At 46.2% G+C, this 10,684-nt stretch overlaps 1 pseudogene; it reads left to right on the plus strand.

The window, feature by feature from the left end:
* The first annotated feature begins 8,882 nt into the window (after nt 1-8,882).
* Nucleotides 8,883-10,387, plus strand: LOC123408225 (annotated as a pseudogene).
* The last annotated feature ends 297 nt before the right edge of the window (nt 10,388-10,684 follow it).

The following is a 10,684-nucleotide window of genomic DNA, read 5'->3' on the forward strand; positions in this document are numbered from 1 at the left end:
TCCTGCCAAGGTGATGTGGCATGCTCCTATAATACCACGGTTGAAACGTTTGTTCCGAAACAAAGAGCATGCCAAGTTGCTGCGATGGCACAAAGAAGACCGTAAGGAAGACGATATGCTGAGACAACCCGCTGATGGGTCGCAGTGGAGAAACATCGACGATAAGTACGAGGACTTTGCACGTGACCCAAGAAACTTAAGGTTTGGTCTAAGTACAGATGGCCTGAATCCGTTTGGGGAGCAGAGTAGCAGTCATAGCACCTGGCCCGTGACTCTATGTATCTATAACCTTCCTCCTTGGTTATGCATGAAGCGTATGTTCATTATGATGCCAGTGCTTATCCCAGGCCCGTCGCAACCCGGCAACAACATTGATGTGTACCTGAGGCCACTGGTTGATGAACTTTTAGAGTTATGGGCTGACGAAGGTGTACGTGTGTGGGACGAGTACAAACAGGAGGAATTTGACCTACGAGGGTTGCTGTTTGTAACCATCAATGATTGGCCCGCTCTTAGTAACATCTCAGGACAGTCAAACAAGGGATACAGCGCATGCACACACTGTTTAGGCGAGACTGAAAGTATACATATAGGCAAGAATGTGTACCCGGGGCATCGTCGATTTCTTCCAGACAGGCATCCCGTAAGAAAGAAAGGAAAGCATTTCAAAGGCGAGGCAGATACACGGAGGAAGCCAACCCTCCCTAAAGGTACTGATATATATGACATGGTCAAAGATATAAAAGTAATCTTTGGTAAGGGTCCTGGCGCACAATCTCTTCCGAATGACGCCGACAACCACGTAGCCATGTGGAAGAAGAAATCTATATTCTGGGAACTACCCTATTGGAAATTCCTAGAGGTTCGCTCTACGATCGACGTGATGCACGTGACGAAAAATATTTGCGTGAACCTGCTAAACTTATTGGGCGTGCATGGGAAGAAGTCGAGAGATACACCAAAAGCACGGCTGCACCACAAACGTATGCACGAACGAGACGACCTGATGAATCGAGAGAATTTCAAAGGTCCTGCCAGCTACGCTCTTACCAAGGAAGAGAAGGAGATCTTTTTCCAAGACCTGAGCAGTATCAAGGTCCCGTCTGGCTACTCGTCGAACATAAAAGGAATACTAAACCTGGAAGAGAAAAAGTTCCAAAACCTAAAGTCTCATGACTGCCACGTGATCATGACCCAGTTACTTCCGATTGCATTGAGGGGGCTTCTGCCAGAAAACGTGCGAGTACCCATTGTGAAGCTATGTGCATTCCTCAACGCAATTTCTCAGAAGGCAATCGATCCAGCAAATCTACCAAGTGTACAGAAGGACGTGGTCCAATGTCTTGTCAGCTTCGAGTTGGTGTTCCCACCAACCTTCTTCAATATTATGACGCACCTCATAGTTCACCTAGTCCAAGAAATTTCCGTTCTCGGTCCTGTATTCTTACACAATATGTTCCCCTTTGAGAGGTTCATGGGAGTCTTGAAGAATTATGTTAAAAACCGTGCTAGGCCAGAAGGAAGCATGGTCAAGGGCTATGGAAAAGAGGAGGTCATTGAGTTTTGTGTTGACTTTATTCCTGACCTGAACCCGATCGGTGTTCCTCAGTCGCGCCATGAGGGGAGACTGCGTGGAAAAGGCACGCTAGGAAAGAAATCAACAACATGTATGGACGAGCAATCTTTCACTCAAGCACACTACACAGTTCTAGTTAATTCCAGCTTGGCGGCTCCATATATCCAGGAACACAAGGATATTTTACGCTCGGAATACCCGGAGCAACCTGAAGATTTCATTGCTAAAGAACACGCGAAGACTTTCGGCGGTTGGTTGCAAAGACGTCTCATTAATGACAACATTGTTGAAGATGAGCTATACTTGTTGGCCAAGCAACCATCTTCGACTGTATTGACCTTTAAAGGGTACGAGATAAATGGTAACACATTTTACACAGCAGACCAAGATAAAAAGAGCACCAACCAAAACAGTGGCGTCTGGTTTGATGCAAAAGACGACAACGGGCAAAGAGTCACATACTATGGTTACATAGAGCAGATATGGGAACTTGACTACGGACCTTCCTTTAAGGTCCCTTTGTTCTGGTGCAAATGGTTCAACCTGTCAGGCGTGAAGGTAGACCCGAAGTACGGAATGACAACAGTGGATCAGAAGAATCTTGGGTACGACAATGATCAATTCGTCCTAGCCAATGATGTGGCTCAGGTTTTCTATGTGAAGGACATGTCTAGCAGACCGAGAAAAAGAAAAGATAAGGAAGCGAATACATCAGACGATGAGCCAAGGCGCCACATAGTTCTTTCAGGGAAAAGAAACATCGTGGGAGTCGAGGACAAGACAGACATGTCAGAAGATTACAATAAATTTGATGAAATTCCTCCCTTCAAAGTCAAAGATGATCCAAGCATCCCGTTAAATGATGAAGATAGTCCATGGTTACGGCGCAATCAGAAGAAAGGCAAGAAGAAAAATAGATAGGGGGTGTTGTTGGTGATGTGTAATAATGTATTAAACCAGTTTCCACTAAATTTGACCAGTTTCCACTAAATTTGATCATTTTGATAATTATCATTTTTTATTTTTTAAGTGTAAAAATGACATTTTGACAATTTGTAAATAAATGTAAAAAAAAACAGAAAAGGAAAACAAAAAATAAAATAAAAGAAGAAACAGAAAAAAGAAAAAGGAAACAAAAAGAAAAACAAAACAGAAAACAGAAAAAGGAAAAAAGAAAAATAAAAAAAGAAACAAGAAAAAGAAAAAGGAAACAAAAATAAAAAGAAAACAGGAAACAGAAAAAAGAAAAAAGAAAAATAAAAGAAGAAACAGGAAAAAGAAAAAGGAAACAAAAAAAAAGAAAACTGGAAACAGAAAAAAGGAAAAAAGAAAAAGTAAAAAAACCTTTAGGACCGGTCTGTAACAACAACCGGTCCTAAAGGTGACCTTTAGGACCGGTCTGTAACAACAACTGGTCCTAAAGGTGGGTTCTGTTCGCGCCCGAATTTGGACCCTTTAGAACCGGTCTTTGTTAGCAACCGGTGCTAAAGGGTCTTTAGCACCGGTTGCTAACAAAGACCGGTGCTAAAGGCCCTATACCTCTCCGGGGTCGCCAACTTCTCGCCTTCCCGCGCGTGCCTTCTCTCCTTCTCTCGCCTCCTCGCCGCCTCGATCTCTCCTCGCCGCCTCGCCGCGCCGTCGCCTCCTCGCCGCGCCGCCGCCTCCTCGCGCCGCCGCCTCCTCGAGCCGCCGCCGCCTCCTCGCGCCGCCGCCGCCTCTCCTCGCGCGCGGCGCCGCCTCCTCGCGCGCCGCCGCCGCCTCCTCGCCGCGCCGGCCGCCTCCTCGCGTTGCGGCCTCCTCGCGCCGCCTCGCCTGCTGACGATCCTCGCCGCCTCCTCGCCGCGCCGGCCGCCGCCTCCTCGCCGATCCTCGCCGCCTCCTCGCGCCACCTCCTCGCCGATCCTCGCGCCGCCTCCTCGCCGCAACGTCGCCTCCTCGCCGCCTCTTCGCCGCGCCGTCGTCAAAGGTATATCGTCCATATTTTCGTATATCCATATTTTCATATATTCACGTAAGGACATCCTATAAAAAAGTTACGTGAAGCCGCCTTCATCATATTCCGACGATTCCGTAAAACCCTAAACCGACGATTCCGACGATTCCGACGATTCATAGTTTACCCTAAACCGACGATTCCGACGATTCATAGTTTACCCTAAACCGACGATTCCGACGATTCCGTAAAACCCTGAACCGACGATTCCGACGATTCATAGTTTACCCTAAACCGACGATTCCGACGATTCCGTAAAACCCTAAACCGACGATTCCGACGATTCCGACGATTCATAGTTTACCCTGAACCGACGATTCCGTAAAACCCTAAACCGACGATTCCGACGATTTCGTAAAACTTTCCGACGATTACAATTCCGTAAAACTTTCCTACGATTCCGACGATTCCATAACTGCGGGGAAAGTTTCCGACGATTCCGACGATTCCGTAAAACTTTCCGACGATTACAATTCTGTAAAACTTTCCTACGATTCCGACGATTAATTCCATAACTGCGGGGAAAGTTTCCGACGATTCCGTAAAACTTTCCGACGATTCCGTAAAACTTTGCGATGATTACGACTCCGACGATTCCGTAAAACTTTTCCGTAAACTTTCCGGTTCCGTAAAACTTTTCCGTAAATAATTTTGCTAAGTTAAATTCTTGTTACTAGCAGGTGTTGAGCTATGGATCCCCAAGAACCACATGATCAGCACGCCGATCAACTCGCGGAAATGGGTGAGGCGGAGAAGGAAAGATACATGTGCCAGATGATTTTTGAAGATGCAACGGCCATATATCATGATGACGACGGTGGGCATGCGTTTAGCAATCAATTTTTGAACGACTCCGGTGACGGAGCTGAGAATATAGAAGATGTAGTAGATGAAGAAGTGCCCTCCGGAACAAACTCTGCCAATGTATATCTCAAGTCACTGTTGACGCAACAATTAATTTGTATTGCACTTACTAACGAATCATTATTTTCCCGTTTAGGTGCCCTCCGGAACACCTAGCGCAAGTACTGAGACAAAGTCGAAACGAGGCCCGGCCGCAAGGTTGAAAGATACTGCAAGGTACTCGATCGATAAAGTTGCTGCTGATGGCAAACCACTGGAACCCCCAGAAACTTATCGCAAATTTGTAAATTAGTGCGGAGTTGTTGTAAGAGACCTGGTCCCGATCAACTTAATAGAATGGAATAAGCCGAAGACCGGCGCCAACGTTGGAGCTACTTATGTCGATGACAGATTGAAAAGAGTGCTTTGCGACACGGTCTGGCTAAATTTCAGCGTAGCAGAAGATAAGAAGAAGAAAGTCGAGGAGTGGGCTTTGAAGAAGATGGCCACACAATTCCAGAGGTGGAAGAAAGACTTGTGGAAGAAATATAAGGACGAAGATCCAGTTTTCACTGGGCACCTAGTGAAGATAAGAGACGCTTGGCCTGATTTTAAGGCGTACAAGAAATCGGGTGTCTTTACATCCCGATCAGCGACAAATACGGAGAATGCGAAGAAGAAGAAATATCACCATATTTTGGGGTCAGGTGGCTACATGACTGCCCTGCCTAGGTGGCGACGCTATGAAGACGCGCTTCTGAAAAGAAATATCATTCCACAGACACATGACTGGCCCGATAGGTCCAAGTTCTGGTTGTTCGCGCATGGGGCAACGTTGGACGCTGAGACTGGGATGATTGTTGCGGAGGGACCATGGTCGGAAAAAATAAGACAAGTCGTATCAGATCTAGAGAAGGCAATAGAAGCTGTTCGAAAAGGAACTTTTGTTCCCGATAGAGAGAACGACGAGTTGACGAAGGCACTCGGGAACCCCGAAAAGTGGGGACGAACACGAGGCTTTGGAGCCACTACCCCGTGGAACCAAGGGTTTCCGGCGGACCTTGGCACTTACAGAAGCCGTGGTAGAAGCAAGAGGAAGGCGCTGGAACGGATAGCGACATTAGAAGAAAAGGTGTCGTTTCTCTTGAAGAAAGGGGGACACCCTGTACCTGACACTGAAGAGGAGGAAGAAGATCCTGCACCTGACGCTGATAGGCAGCAATTAGAAGACGATCCTGTAGCAGATGCCGTCCCATCTCAACATAGAAGCAGCGTGGGTTCCACACAGCTGCAGCTAGAAGACGGTCCTGTAGTCGAACCGTCGGCGGCTCACTACCCCGTGGATGATGTCACGGAGAAGACAAACTGTGAGATACATATGCCAATGGGGAACATATCCTTCATGGTGGCGTCAGGCTATTACCGAATCAACCTGGAGCAACCTACCATGGTGGTCAGATTCCAGCATCCCATGCTCGTGTCGGGTTGTCAACAATTACGCCGGGATGCCAGTCAATTGAGCTTGATATTCCTGGAGGTGAAGGTGAGAAGACACTGGGAGAAATGGAGCTTGGTATCATCTTGTGGAAGAAGAAACACATCGTGTTTCCTAACGCGGCGCCAAGGCCACCGACTCCTCCAGGTACAATTATGCACCACCTCCAACAATTACTGAATGTTGCACCACATGTAAGCCTATTTTTAATAGTTTTTTCACTTTCGTACAGAGAATGCACGACCTCCAAGTCCACCCCCAACGCACCTCCAAGTCCACCCCCCAACGCACCTCCAAGTCCACCCCACAACGAAGATAGGGAGCCCGAGGCCGAGTGTCCATCGCCCGTGCACTCCAGTGAGCCGACGGATGCGCGCACTACGGGTACGGCAAAGCGGAAGCTGCAGTTCAGAAGAAACGGGAGTCCTCCCAAGAAGAGAGAAAGGAAACCCAATAAAGTCAAGACTCCCCCGAATTTACCAGGCCTGATGACTCCGGAGGAACTAGACGAGGCCGTGAAAGCCAAAAACAAAGCATGGTTCGCACGGTTTCCCCTGAAGCCCCCTCCAGACATCTGGAAGGAAACTCTGAAGAACGTACCAAAGTGGAAAATTGAGCGCACCATCGACAACTTATATTATCCTGAACCGCCGCCACCGCTGCCCCTTTCAGACTATGAACGGTTCATTGAAAAGATGCACACCGCACAGATGAAGCAGGCGGAGCAGATGAAGCAGGCGGAGCAGACGAAATGCGGGAAACAAGTTCCCCAGCTCGGACAACAAGAAGCACAGTCAATTGCCCCGCTCAAGGTGTTATCTGACCAGGCTTCAGTGTCCGGTCCACGCATGGGCGACGTAGGTTACGCTATTGCTGATGTGGTATATAAATATAAGCCCGAGCAGCCTCTGGTCGAAAATCCTAGTGCTCTAACAACCCAACTATGGAATTTACATGGTTGGTACTTGGAGGCCGCAAGGCAAAAGAGAGACTGTATCATGGCGGCAGTTCAGGATCAACACTACTTCAGAGAGTACGGTGTGGAGATTGGGTTCGATGATTTTTTCCAGATGTACAATCAACGTGCCCTCGACAAAGCTATCGTCAGCTGCTACTATTTGTAAGTGATTTATTTGTGTAATTTAATTATTTAGTTAAGCTCGCGTTCATTGCCCGTATAATTATCACTCACGAGACATTCTTTTTGTACGCTACTATGCAGAATGAAGATTCGTGAATGTAGGCTGGCAGGAATCTGGGACTTTGGGTTCATTGACCCGTATTCGTTTCATCAAGAGACAATAGAAAAGTTCAACAAGGATACACCGGATGATTTGCTAAGGTTTTTGAAGCGACAAAGTACCAAAAAAGAAATACTTTGGCCCTACGCATTCAAGTGAGTGTTACTGTCTTGTACACATTCCATTTTGCTTACCTGATGTTAAGTGTAATTGATGAGTATGCATGACTACGTGTGTACACGTGCGCAGGTCCCACTTCATATTGTTCATCATTAGAATCGATCAAGGAGTGGTTGAAGTCTGGGACCCGTTAACCTGGGACTCTGACAAATGGAAGAGCGCGCGTCAGATGCTTCAAAGGTATATATATATATCGGCCTCTTTCGTTCATCGGCCTCTTTTTCGTTCATTTCCTGATATCAAGTAAGTAATAATTAACTCTTGTATTCATTTTTCTTTGTCGGCCAGGGTTTGGCAAATGTTCATCAAGGAAGAACCCGGTACATGGGCAGACAAGCTCCACTTTCAGATTAACAAAGTAAGTAGTACTACGTACCCTGGTTTCAATACCATTACCATTCTCTTGATTATTATTAATTTGACTGAATTATGTTCTCGTATATAGGGCGTCCCGCAACAACCACAGGGCACTGATTATTGTGGATACTACGTTTGCGAGTACATTCACAGGATTATCAACGAGAAATCCCGTACTTCCAGAAATCTAGAGGTACGTAACCGGATCTTCATAACTTTATTTATGTTGCCATCAATTATGTTAGTTTTGTTCATAACTTAATTGTTTTCATCTACTTCTTTTAAAGCTGCAACGAAAACGGGCGATGCTAAGACCAATCCAACGTTGCAAGGCAGTTGCAGAGGAATTGGCAGGATTTCTCCTCACGCAAGTCATAGATGAAGGCGGAGAATTTTTCCATCCTATGAACCAATAGCCAGCTCCCTTCTCTATGCAAGTATAGAGCTATATATAGGAAACGAACTTCAAATTATGTAATGATAATCGGTCCAGTACTTCGTGTTACATGTATATATGTACTTTTATTTGGTGCATCAACATTTAACCGCAAACACGGAATCGGAGAAACACTTAACCGCAAACACGGAATCGGTGTTTCCGGATACGTGTTTCCGATTACGTGTTCGTAAAAAACGGAACACGGACACACGGAATCGGAAACACGGAATCGGAAAGACGTAAACGGAAATACGGAACCGGAAACACGTAAACGAAAACCCTGAAAATACGGAACACGGAAACACCAAAATACGGAATCGGAAACCCTGAAAAGAAAAGAAAAAAAAAAGAAAAAAAAAGCATTAGGACCGGTTGGTGTTACCAACCGGTCCTAAAGGTCCTCCGCCTGCGCGCATTTTTCGGCGCCCACGTGGAGGCCTTTAGCACCGGTTTGTAAGAGACCGGTGCTAAAGTGGGGGGCCTTTAGTCCCGGATACGTAGCACCGGATGTGTATCCGGGTCCAAAGGCCCTTACCAACCGGTTCGAATTCCCCTTTCTCCACTAGTGAACCTTATATTTTGTGGGCATGAATTATTTGATAACTAATTGTTTGGTAAGTATTTATTGGCTTACCAAAGTAAATATAGTTTTATTTGAATTGACTTACCAAAGAAACATAATTTTATCTTCTAAGTCAATAAGTGGTCGGGTAGTTTATCTTGTTTGCAAGGATAATCAATAGGAAAATAAATCGAAGATGGAAGGAAAACATCAATTGGAAGAGGGAGGAGGAAACATATGTAAATTTGAAAGGAGCCAATCGTCGGAGTTGGCATAGTGTGCGTTGCAGCGGGATATAAATATTTTAGTATGTTAGCTTGTGATTTGCCTATCCATATTAGGGTGATTATGTAAATAAATGCTATTAGTGGAAGGAGACGTTTTCGTTGACTACAAAAGCGTATGTGAGACTTCATCAATTTCAAGATGATGTGTCAGTTCAGTATCTCGGATGTGCTTATAAGGATAGGATGTGCGTGCGTGCCTTCATAGATGTGAGTGTATATGAGTGAATTTGATTGTACTGTGCTAAAAAATATTATCAAATTTTCCTTGTGATTTAAGCTACATCTATACTATTAAAGGGGATCTGCCGTCGTCGTGATGGTTCGACCTCCTTTCCTCCTCCCATCGACAGATCCCGCATGAAAAAATCGCTAAAGAACCGTTGGCGCTCCGTCCCTCTCTCCCTTCCTCGGTTAAAAGCTGAAAGAAAAAAAAGAAAGAAACAACCGCATCCCACCTCCCACCGCAAAACGAGCATCCTCCTCGCGCTCCCAGCCTCGCCTGAGCGAGGGCCACGTTCGCATCAACCGAGCCCTTCACGATCGCACCAGCCGAGCCCACGTTCGATCCTCTGCACGGTTCCTCTGAGATAAAAAAGTTGCCACCAACGCCCCTTCTCTCCCCGATTTTCCCTGGAAGGAACCACCCTAATACAATCCAGTCAACACTCCAGAAACAGAGACACCAGCACCCACGAACATGCATCAGGCATCCATATCCCCAACACTATTGATATGATCCCCTCTTTCCATGGAGCAATGAAGGGCCGTGGGGTTACTCTCGGCTCATCATGAGGGCTGATTAGGTCACGTGTCGTCGGACAACGGTGGTTTCAGTCTCCATGATCTCGGCCAGCTCCTCTCCTCCGGTGAAGGGGCGGACGTCACGTTCGAGGTCGGCGGTGAGACGTTCGCCGCACACAGGTGTATCCTCGGTGCTCGTTCCTTCGTCTTCAGGGCAGAGCTTCTGGGACCAATGAAGGAGAGCACATCAACGTGTGTGCAGATTGAGGACATGGAGCCAAAAGTATTCAAGGCATTGCTTCATTTCATCTACACCGACTCGCTGCCTGAGATCGACGAGGCTGAAGCGCTAGAGATGATCCAGCATCTGCTTGTTGCCGCGGACAGGTACGGCCTCAAGAGACTAAAGTTGACCTGTGAAGAGAAACTATGTAGTTACATCAACACTACCACAGTGGCCACTACGTTGGCACTCAGCGAGCAACATGCTTGTCCTGCACTCAAGGAGGGATGCTTGAGATTCCTCGAGTCCAGTAACAATAGCACGCTGGATTTGATCACACGGAGTTCTGACTTTGAGCATCTGGCAACAAGTTGCCCGTCTATTATGAAGGAGCTTATTCCCAAACTTGCTCGTAAACCCCCTTTTGTAATAAATTATAGCAACATGTAGCTAACTATATACTGAGGAAATTGCCAACGTCCACATTTAGTTTACTTTTGCAGCTTGAAGCTTTGTGTCTATCTCTATCATTCTTCTAGGTGTTATCCTTTCAGCTAGCAGACATTGTTGGTCTGTAATGAATTCAACCGAAGAGAAGAAAAGAAGAAAATTGCATGTATTCGATTATCTTTGTTGTACTAATTCCTCTTTGCGTAAAGATGATTTTTTGTTTCATCCACCACTACTCCAGCTAGCTTCTTCTCGTGTAATCAAATTTGTTCCTGTATGTATGTATGTACGTATGAG

This window comes from Hordeum vulgare, chromosome 7H, assembly GCF_904849725.1.
Source record: "Hordeum vulgare subsp. vulgare chromosome 7H, MorexV3_pseudomolecules_assembly, whole genome shotgun sequence".
Lineage (NCBI taxonomy): Eukaryota > Viridiplantae > Streptophyta > Magnoliopsida > Poales > Poaceae > Hordeum > Hordeum vulgare.